The sequence below is a fragment of the Lactuca saligna genome, chromosome 6 (genome assembly GCF_052625555.1).
Source record: "Lactuca saligna cultivar CGN05327 chromosome 6, ASM5262555v1, whole genome shotgun sequence".
Classification (NCBI taxonomy): Eukaryota; Viridiplantae; Streptophyta; class Magnoliopsida; order Asterales; family Asteraceae; genus Lactuca; species Lactuca saligna.
Genome location: NC_136422.1, coordinates 165,988,479 through 166,000,202, shown reverse-complemented (window position 1 = coordinate 166,000,202; position 11,724 = coordinate 165,988,479). Strand labels below are relative to the sequence as shown.

The following is an 11,724-nucleotide window of genomic DNA, read 5'->3' as shown; positions in this document are numbered from 1 at the left end:
GTAAAAACGTAAGCTCCTTTTCAAACTTGCGATTTTTTGAAAATAATGAAAATGTCCAAATATGGACTAAAAGACTCTCTAAAATCCTAAGAAAATAGCAAAAAAGATATGGTGATGTAAAGAGACCGGATATGGATTCTACTCGGGGACAAGCATCAGTGCTTCATCCTAATTGTTTAAACATGATCAAGTGTGATCCTCTCGGTGGTAGTGACCGCAAGGCTAAGAGCATCCATTGCTATAGTATATCCTACAATTGTTAGTATTGCATGCATAATTCTTCATGAAAACTACATGGCCATGATCACTTACCCCTTTAAGCTTCCAGCATCTGATCCCAAGTATGAAATCCCAAACTGCAGCTAGTGGTCCCCGTTCGATGGGTGAGATAGCAACAAGATCCTGGACCAATAATGAAACAATAACTATGAACCTCTTCCATGGTATCCAATGAGGTGAGAACAAACAGACAACAAAAGTGCATGAATGCTAATGCCCTAAGCAAAATGTTAAGCAAACATAAAAAGGGTGAAAAAGAAGAAAATAAAATATTTTTGAATTTTTTTATTATTTGTTTTTATTATTTATTTTTATTATTTTTTTATAAAAAAAATGAATGCAAATTAACTTAAAACTAAAATTTTATGCAACCTAATAAAAAATGCATGGAAAAGTAAAAGAAAAGGGAAATGCCCCACCCCAAGCTTAAGAACAAGCATTGTCCTCAATGCTTAAGGAAAGGGTGGAAATGACCTAAATCAGAGGGTTAGGAGGAGGATAGGGGTTTGTAGAGGAGGAAAAATGGTGAAGAATGGCGGTGGTCTCACAGGATTCCGACCGGTAGATCTCCAGAAAATCGAGTTTTTCTATGGAGCGTGGACGGGGCGCGGGCCGCGTAGAGGCCGCGTGTAACATTGTTTCTTTTCTATTGAGTCCACAGAAGGTTCAGAAGAATTTTGGGTCGAACCACGTGGGCCGCACAATGGCCGTGTAAAAGCCGCGTGAACTGAAGCTCATAAAAAATACTAAGTGTTGAAACAAGCCATGAGGGCTGCATGGAACCCGCACGCTCGCAGCATGAGCAGAACACAAAAAAATTCTCTAAGTGTTGTAGGATATGAACGGGCAAGGTGCGGGCCGCACAATAGCCGCATGAAGTCTTATGCGTAACGCGTGGAACCCGCACAACGTCCTGCACTTCAAATTTTTAAAATTGAAATTTAGTCTATTTATGATTACACTTGAGGTTTGATATTTATTTAACCTTATTAACCAACTTACAATCATTATTAGAAAGACGCTACCATTTATTACTTTTAACTATTTGTAAAATAATCTTTGGGTTGTTTAAGTTGAATAAAATTTATATTTAAGTTGAACCTATAATGTTATATTAATTAATAATTTAAGTATTTTATACAAATTGTTCAAAAATTATACATTTAAAATGATAATAGTTTACATCGAACAATATATTAAAACTAATAAATTAAGTATAATATGTTAAATGTTAAAAAACATAATTTTATAAGTAGGAGTAAATATATTATTTTAATATTAAAATCTAGTTTATATATGATTACACTTTAGATTTGATATTTATTTAACCTAATTACTAAATTATAATTATTATTATAAAGAAATTGGAAAATCATGAGAGTTTCAAATGAATGTGGTAAAATAAAAAAAGAATGGGGTTTCAAATGAATGAGATTGAAAAAAAAATACTAACTTTATAAGTATATATGATTTCAAAGTAATTCAATAAGTATATATGATTTCAAAGTAATTCAACCCATGTGTTTTGGGTCACGGGCCTACAAGAGGTCAACTACACCCAATGGGCTTTGTTTTTACTATATAGGTGATCACTTTTGTATCTTGTCAAAAATTATGATATTTCATTTCATTATATCTATTTATGAAAAATAGTTATTTTGATGATTATTCTTATAGTATATTATTTTCATAAAAATATATTTAAAAAAAATGAACCAAACAAATCTACATAAAGACCTACCGAATCTAAACAATATATTTTGAGGATTCATCTTGCCATTAGAGATGCCTTTAAACCAAAGTGAAACATGTAGAAGTCAACGGGTCAAACAAAGAAGGAACCAAATACTTCCTTCCGTTTGTACCATACGCATTAAAACTTGCACCCGTAGTACCATCCACCAACAAATCCCCAGGGTACCCTGGATACGCCCCCTTCCCATATACCCCTTGACACGCGGATGCAGCTTCTAATGGTGCACTCGCATCCCCTGATAATACCCATTTCCAAACGGATTAGTAGCTGTAGCAGCCAATAAGCTAGCCAAGTTAATCACCATTCCGTCTACACCCACATCGTTGTTGGGTGCGACCAGTGGTGCACCCTGTGGTCCGTAAATCGGTTGGTGAAACGGCCACGCACATTGACCCGGACACTGAGTCACCGAGTTGCCAACCCAAATGTATACAAATCTGTATTTCTTTCCTTTACTTCCATGGCCATTAACTTTGTAACTTGACTTGTGGGTGCCGCATCTGCCGGAGCAAAAACCAGGAACTATTACGTCCTCCGCCGTCAAGACAATGTTGACGGTGTTTTCCGATGCATGGTTAGCAGCGAGTTTAACGAGTTGGTCATTTGTTAATGACTTTCCGATGGAATACGTTGTGTCGGACGTTTGTTTAGCGAGTAAAAGAGATAATGTGGTGGGGTTGTTTGATTTGGTGTGGTATTTCTCGGTGGTTTTCCACCATGAGGCGACAGAGGGTTTGCGGGATGTGGAGGAGCTAGAGATGGAGAGGGAGGTGATGAAATCGGAGATGATGGATTTCTGGGTAGGGTTGAAGTTTCTGTACCATATAAGGTTGACGGAGATGTTGCCGGCGAGAAGAGGACCGTTGTGGTATTTCATTAAGTCGGAGGAATCGGGAAGTGACTTAGTGAGTTTTCTGGTTGCGAAAGAAGCATGGAGAATGGAGAAGAAGAAGATGAAGAGAAGGTGTATGAGAAAGGTGGTGGTAGCCATTTTCATGAAGGATTTGATTGTGTGGAATGAGTTGATTTAAGGTGAAAATGGTGGTGATATTTATAAAGAGTGTGAGTGAAATCATCTCCAATACGTTGTTTCTTTTTTAACACCTTGTAGGGCCATGGCCATGGGGCGGTGGTGGCACTAACACTTAGTACTTTTATAACTTCTTCTCAACAAAATAGTAATTTAGAGGGACAATAATCAATAATGCCGACATGTTAGATAAAAAGTGAAGTAGGGTTCACGAATTAAGCAAATAAAGAGGAGTAGGATAAAATAGTGGTAGTAACGGGACCCACAGAGCTCATGTGGCAAAAGGGTGGTAAGGTTGTCCACGTGGCTCAAGGTAACAATGACAAGTGTAGTATACCGAGCACGCCCTCATTGCATGGTTCCTTTTTTATGTGTTCCAAGTTATAGCTTCCACCGAAATAAGATGTTCGGCTTGTTGACATCTTGTTTGGTTGGAGTTGCATGTTTGAATGTGTAGTAGAGATGTAAGGAAAGAACCATTGAAAAACAAGAATATGCTAAGATATATCATGAATATATTTTTTTGTTAAAACAAATTTGTTTATTATTGGATATTTGTTTTTAGAAATATTAGGAAGAGACGTTCAAACAACGTTAGAGTATTGAGTATGAGCAACGGTGTTATGAAGTCAAATATTGTCACCTCGTTTTTCAACATGTTATAACAAGAAGTGGGGGTGGTTTTTCCATGTTATAACATGGTTTTAAGAGTAGAGAGAAGAAAAAAGAAAAAAAATTGATTGGAGAATAAAGGAATAACCAATGAAAGTAAATGTTTTATCTCGTCTTCGTTACCACTAGATATAATATAACACCCCCTTAACGAAAAGGGGGTGGTGTTGATTGTGTTAAGACGACGTTATAACCGCCACCTCAGCCATAATGCGACCAAAAATTGGCCCGTATAATCTTACAAACATATAAAATAATAAATGGATTTTTTCAACATGTGTCACATAATATTGCATTATTATTATATATATTAAAGTTATGAAAAATTGTAACAGTAAACTTGCTAGCTTTTTGACATCTTTAGTCCATCTTTTTATATATTTTTATAATTTATCCTTCCATTTTCCTCTTTGATGGTTTTAGTTGGGTAATTTGTTAACATATTCACTTTCTGCCATCTGTTTACTTTTCTTAATCTCTGACCTCCTCTTAATTAGGTTGAAGGGTTGGCATCCTCATCAGTTTCTGACACCAACAAGAAAAGTGGCATCTTCCCTCTTTTGTTCTTTTTTTCATCTCCTTGCTTACTCACCCTCAATAAATTGGTCGGTGGAGGCTGTTGGAATAGTGTCTAAGGCTGCAACTATATTAGGCAAGTATTTGACCCGATTGTGCATGGTCCTTTTGGGTTGCCTTCACCATAGCAACTTGATAGGATGATTTATTATGAGAGAATATATATTATTAATATATTATGAGAATAATATAAGGAATAATAATATAGTTATTTGATTAATATAAGTCTGAGATTAATTGGTATTAATTTGGTGACTTAAAGAAATTAATTAACTAAGAGGGTATAAACTGTCAATTGCTTGATAGTTAAACTTTAGACTGTAAATCCTTAATGGATAAAGGGTTGGACGATTTCTAGGCTAGGATAAGCCTTAAATTCGTCCAAGGCATTATCTTGGGAAGGATTTGGATTGCTTTGAGTAATAGTTATCCAACTAGGGTTTAAGTTGTAACCCTTAAGGAGTCTACAAGTATAAATAGACCCTATGGTAGAGAGAATTCGGTACTTCATCTAAGGTAGAGAACCCCTGGCCAAATTCCTCCCCTCTCCTCTCTCTCAAATCATCCTCTTTGCTAGTTGGTGTTTGTAAGCCATTAGAGGAGTGACAATTGTGACTCTAAAGCTCCAAGAACAAGAAGATCAAACAAGTATTTCAAGGTATGCTTCTAACTCTGATTTTGTGTTGTTCTTATACCTAATAAGTTATTAGGAGTCTTGGATTCAATGCATGTTTAATTAGAGAAACCTAGATCCGAGCATTAGGGTTTGTATGCGCACTTAGGAATGTTCTTATGTACAAAACCCATCAGAGGCCACGTGATCTCTACCTGCAAAAAGTATTTGACCCCTCCACCACCTCTCACCGATTATCTTCGTATGCTCTTCTCTCAGTCTAAATCCAAATGGCGACCATGATTTTCTCCCATATCCACCATCGCCTACTTTCGCTAATATCCACCTCCAACCTTCTTCTACCTTCTTAAAATCCAATATTCTCTCTGAGTCCTTTTCATCTTTCTTTAGAGATCGATCGATCGAGATGGCATTGAAGCCGGTACCAACCGTGCCGGTCGACTCTGTTCAAGGTGACCATTCCCGTGTTTTGGTGTGTGTTAACAGAAACGAATAAAGGGGAAATCAGACGCCGATACAGAATGAAGCAGCCCTTTGTTGCTGCATCAGTACTGTTCAGCCCTAATTTCTTCAAGTCATCCTTTCTGCTGCACAAACTTTTGAGAAGTTGTAAACCCTACGTATAAATTTTGAAATTACTTGGGTTTTGCTATCTGCCAGTGGAAATATGGACATCAAATTACCTCATACATGCATGTTACATAATCATCATAAGCATTTATATGCATATTTGTTAGCATTTACAACCACTTTGATAGAGTCGGTATATCAATCATTTAAGGATGAATTTGATATGTTCGATTAATTTCACAATTGGCTTTTTTTATACGGAATTCACAGTTACAATTGTAACTAATCAGGTATATTTTCTAATATTAGACTTTTACATGCTTTCATGTCTCTCGCTTCCTCATTCATTCCTAATTCTTAGAATTCATGTTCTTCATAGATTGTTCATTAATGGGGTTTATCCTAATGTGAGGCTAAGCAGTTGAAATGATTAACAGATAAGAATTCAGGTATGCAAAAGTAACGACTTATCCAACTATTCAAACGTACTCCATAAACAGTGTGAATCGGAGGTTTATCCTAATGTGAGGCCAAGCAGCTGAAACAGGTTTTGAAGTTATTTTCTCATATGTTTCAAATACACAGGAGCAGGTCGGTGATGTCACCGGTGGGTTGTCGTTTCAACAATACCCTCCATATTTGTCCTCTTTCTATCTACCTTCTTTGCTTGGAAACGTTTTTGGTGTTTATACGTTCAGAAGGTAGATATCTTTCATTCATCAGTGACTCAAATTACCTTCTTTGGATTTCATTATTCATTTGTCCTAAATCAGCTTGTCACTTTGATCTCCAACTACAAGTTGTCTCGTTGTTGCCTCTTTTTCATAAGTTGGTTTGAAACAATGATTGTAAGTGTTAGAATAATAGTTTTTTTAACTTATGAGGGCATTTTTGTAATTTCATCTATTTTCATATGAAAACATCAGACACATAACAAAGTGGGGTAAACATAAAACATATACACACAACGAATATGTATTTTTACTGGATCTTATAAGGTTGTACAAATCTATGGTGAAAATAATTTACTGGATCTTACAAGGTTGTACAAATCTTTGTCTTAATAACTTACTACTCTTCTTTTTGTTTGGGCAAATCAGTCATTTTAATTTCGGTCAGTTGATTTTTTATATCTTCATAACTTGTTGTACTGAATTGTCTGGAGCAAAATCCTCCAAAACAAAGGGGGTTTAGGCAATGTTTTAAAACCCAGGTTTTTGGTTGACCCGGTATGATGATCGGTTCACGGGTCAACCGGTTCAACCGGTTGAACCGCCAAGTCAACCCGGTTTATGGTCTTTTTCTATTTTTATATATTTTTACTTTCATGCATAATGCATAACCATATAAAACAAACAATTTAATGTCCACAAAGTTTAAATATTTAAAAACATTGAAGAAACCGCAAACGGCTCGTTGTTTTGGTGTTTGTTACTTGTTTCCAACTATCCAAACCCTATTAAAACGGGTCAATCCAGTTTTAACCGGTTCGACATAAGCGGTTGAACTGCGGTTTAGAGGAAACTCGGCCGGTTCGATCCGGTTCGTATTTTTACAAAAAACCGGTCTCAGTTGACCCGCCATCTACCCCGGGTCACGGTCCAACCGGTTGAACCGGCTGGGTCAACCCAGGTTTTAAAACATTGGGTTTAGGTATTTGTGACAACCTGATATTTCGAGGCAATATGATGGAACGCAAGTCAATTTTAGGTCAAAATTTAACTTTCCTAAAATCTGATTTGGGTTAAATAAAGTAGTAGGAATCGTATCAAGGTTTTCGTACATATAAAGAACCCTAGAATCCGAGTTATAACGAAGAAGTTACGACCAACCGAAGATTCTCGGCAAAACCGGCAACACTGATAGACGTAAAACGTGAAGTTTCAATACAATAATTTTTAGCCTTAGATATCTAAATGAAAGTTTTAGATACCATTAAACCGTAAACGTACATAAAAAGAACATCCGAATCTGACTTCGTATGAGGAAGTTGTGATTTTTCTAAGTTACGGATATAACAGTTGCAACTAAAAACTCGAAATAGAGATCGAGAGACTTTTAGCCGACACAAACTAAATGAGAATCGAAGGTCTCAACAATAGTAGCGCAACGGTAAAAGTTCTGACGAAAACGAACGTCGGATGAAGAAGTTATGGAACTTTAACGGACTTTGTCTGTCCCGACCTATTAGAAATATAATATTAAAAATAAAGTCAAAATTAGCTGACGGAGTCTAATCGAAAGTTGTAGATCGTAGTCTCACCTACGCGTGGATATAAAGAACGTCGAAAACGGAGTTCATATGAGGAATATATGAATTTTGAAGTTTACTAAATAATTAAAATATAAATTTAATTAAAATTCGGTATTATCCGAAGGAGGAGTCATCGGACCAATCTAGGTTACGCCCAGCGTACCCTCGTACGCCCAGCGTACTCGGATGCTTGGCTCCGGTTCGTCCACGTCGCTCCAATGCTTCGACCGAGGATGCGGTCATCCCTGACGTTGTGTACGCCCCGCGTACTAGCGTACGCCCTGTGTACGCGAGGCTTTCAACCTCTATAAATAGAATGCGAAGATGCCGGTCATTTTTGCTCAATTCTTCCCTTTCTCGCGCCGAAGCTCTGCGTTTCAACCCTCGGAGCCATCCCAAAGTCCCGATTTTCATATCCAAGTTTGGAAGGAAGTTTTACGCTCCCAAGATTCCCGAGATTCCCGGGAATCCCGAGAAATCCGCTTTCGCGAGTAGAAGTTATGCTCGGTTTTCATCACACTTTCTTCAATCTATCAAGTGATTTCATACCCCTTAATTACACTTTTAAATGTTTTTTAATGTTTATAAATTCTTTATGGGGGGATACAAGTTGAATTGTGTTTAGTTATTATATCAATCACATGTGATTAATAACTAGCATGCAAATGGATTTACTATACGTTAACTGTTTTACCAAACAGATTTCTTCAAATGACTTTCTTAAACGTTTTTACATGTTTAAAAACTCTTTATCAAACTATCTTACACACTGTAAGCTTCCTTTCAAACTCTGTTACAAAGGTGTTTTCAAACAGAGGTTTTTCGTATACTTAAACTGTCTTATCAAACAAAATACTTTCAATCGTTTTATAAACTGACATCAGGTCATCGTTTCTTATTATTAAACTTTTCAAAGAAAACTTCTTTTACGCTTTTATATTGTCAAATGCATGCCCATATATATATATATATATATATATATATATATATATATATATAGTTATATAAGTAATGTTTAAAGGACTTAGGACGGTTAACTTGCTTTATTTCCTTTTCCTCGTTGTGATGTGGCCTTAGGGTATCGGTTGCTCGTCCGAATGTCGTCTAAATATTATTTATATATCATGTATACATATATAGGTATAAAGGTTCCATTAATCAGTTCAATATCTTTGAGTAGCAAAGGTATACTTCCGGTTATACTCGTACATTAGTAGTAACTATAATAGGTATAGTTAGCAGATACTACTTACAATTCTAGGTACAAGGAATCACACAATATTCAATTCATTCATGAGTCTAAACTAATACAGTACATGTTACATGATTACGTTCACATATATACGCCTACATGAGTACATTTTCATAGATACGCTTACATGAATACGTTTACATAGATACGCTTACAGAGATACGTTTACATTGATACGTTTATAGAGATACGCTTACATGAACACGTCTACATTAATACGTTTAATAGGTACTATTACATAGGATCGGTTACAAACATTTCGGGACTTACCATTCCTATAACCTCTGTTAGCTACAGAGGTAAATGCACATCTACGGATGTCTACGGTTGATACCATTATAGGTATACTTTAAGGGGCTAACTATTCCTACACCTAGTTGTTAGCAACAGAGGTAAATGTACATTTTCGGATGACTACAGTTAATACTATTCGGTAATTCCTATGTCGTGTTTATCCTAGTACCAAAGGATAATATTTAAGTTATTAGTTCATTTCCTTTACTTTGTTATACATTCGCATAAACGACGAGGTAGACTAATACTTATATAATTATATTACTACCTTTATTTTGTGACACATTTACATAATCGATGAGGTAGATTATAGTTTTATAACAATAGTTAAACAGGGAAAAACCGTCACATTTACAGTGATGCGTACTTTCAAAACAGTTAGGTCTTGGTAGAAGACTACTCTTTATACTAATAGAAATCATAGGGATTTGCTAGGGTGTTCATACGTTTTCAACTACTTTCAAATAGTTCATACTTATACATACTTTTTCCAAATGTTTACAAGTCTTTACTTTCCAGTTTTGCAAATCAAAGACACATTAATACTTATGAATTCACCAGCTTTATTGATGATACTCGCTTTCAAAATAACTCGTATTCTCAGGTCACAAATAAGACAGGTACGACGACCAGGTTTTGTGAAGACGGAGCAGTCCAGACTCGTCTTATTCTGATTATTCATATTATTGTTGTATATTATGAAAGAACACACTTGTAACTAAAATTATACTAGTAATGCAATGGATGATGTTGTTGCTTGTTTACTACTTTACATTGTTGTGATACATTACATGACGTCCTCCGCCCCAGAACGTTTCCGCCGTTCTCGGTTTTGGGGTGTGATAGTATTCGATAATAACTTTTTAGTGTATGTTGTCTGACTTAAGCATCAGAAACTTCTTTTTCTGTTTTATTTAATATGATTTTTCTATTGACTAAATTTGTTTCTGGTGTTGGTGTTTGACTTTGAAGTTTTGTTTTCTGAACAAATGAATTCAGTCGTGTCCAACTTCAAGCGTTGTAGTCATAATTACGAAAGGTTTCTTCTTTTTTAGTTATATGAGCTTGTATGGAATTAATCTGATGTTGACTTATTTATAGATGACGTGGTAATGAAGATAGTCTAGTTTTTTGTCAGTTTACAGGTACACTGATTGAAGGGGCACACATTCCCGCTTTACATGCACCCAATGCAATGGAAAATTTCATGTAAGCTTCTTTCCTTTTGAAAATCAAATCAAATCAAATGCATATTTTTATACATGCTACAATTTCTTATTCATATTTATAGAGAGGGTTGATTGGTTTGGCGGCAAGGTATTACCTACCAGACTATTCATATTGATTTAAGTATCGCGTTGCAAGTGATAGCTCTTGGCGGAAAACAAGTTCATGTATCCGCGATTCGAAGGCATGTGCGAAAACGAGACGGGTTGTTGGTGGGTTTCCGGACTCTGTTGATATGTATTACCAACGAAAGGTCAATCTGATTCAGGTAACACTCATTTTCTTTTAGTGTTATAATAAATTATTTTTTATACATATATAAGAAAATAAAATGATAAATATTTATAACATGTTTAGATATACTATATAGCTATTTTTTATAAATATTTAAGAAAATAAGATGTAATTTTATCCTTTTGCGATAAATAGTAAATACAAGTGTTAATTTTTAACAAAGTCGCCATAAAATTTTGTTTCTTTTGCACTTTCTATGGTCAAAAAGTGTTATGGACTTCTAATCCTTCAATGTTTAAATCGGGGTTGGTTAAAAAGACATTCTAATTTTCCATTTGGACACCTTATTTGATTTTTAAGGTTTTTTTTATTGGTTAAATTTGCATTGTTTTTTGAAAAAGTAAATTGTAAATAGTTTATTATAGGTTTATTTTTATTAAAAGTGTTTATAGGGTGTTTAAAAGGTGTCAATTTAGCAACACCCTTAAATCGTTAAACATTATAGCTTTGTAGATCATAGGATAGGGTCTTATAGATTACGTCAACTTATAGAAAATAACAAAATATGCATATTTTGAAAAACCTTTTTAGTTTTTTTATGGATGCTTCTTGAATTTAACCATTTGAGATATGAGATCTTGCACGTAACATGGTTGACCATTTGTTAAAAATTAGTAATTTAGAAAGTGAAGAAATAGTCCTTACAAAAAGTTATATAATATCTGTGACCATAATGCATTTTTTTGGTTGAAATATGAAAAAATAAAATTATTTGGCATAAATGCTGTTTTTGACCTTAATGCCCCTACATTTGTTTTTGATTATGCTCCTACATACACTTCATATGGGAGCAAACAACAGAAACACATCTGCATGGCTTTAGTAACCGTTTTTTCTTAAAAAAAAAAAAATGTAGCCATTTCTTTCAATGATGATCTATCGTTCA

General features: G+C 35.1%; 1 pseudogene; it reads right to left on the bottom strand.

Annotated features, from left to right (window-relative positions):
* Window positions 1-2,070: 2,070 nt before the first annotated feature.
* LOC145001617 (protein PHOSPHATE-INDUCED 1-like) lies at window positions 2,071-3,026 on the bottom strand (annotated as a pseudogene).
* Between the last annotated feature and the right edge of the window lie 8,698 nt (window positions 3,027-11,724).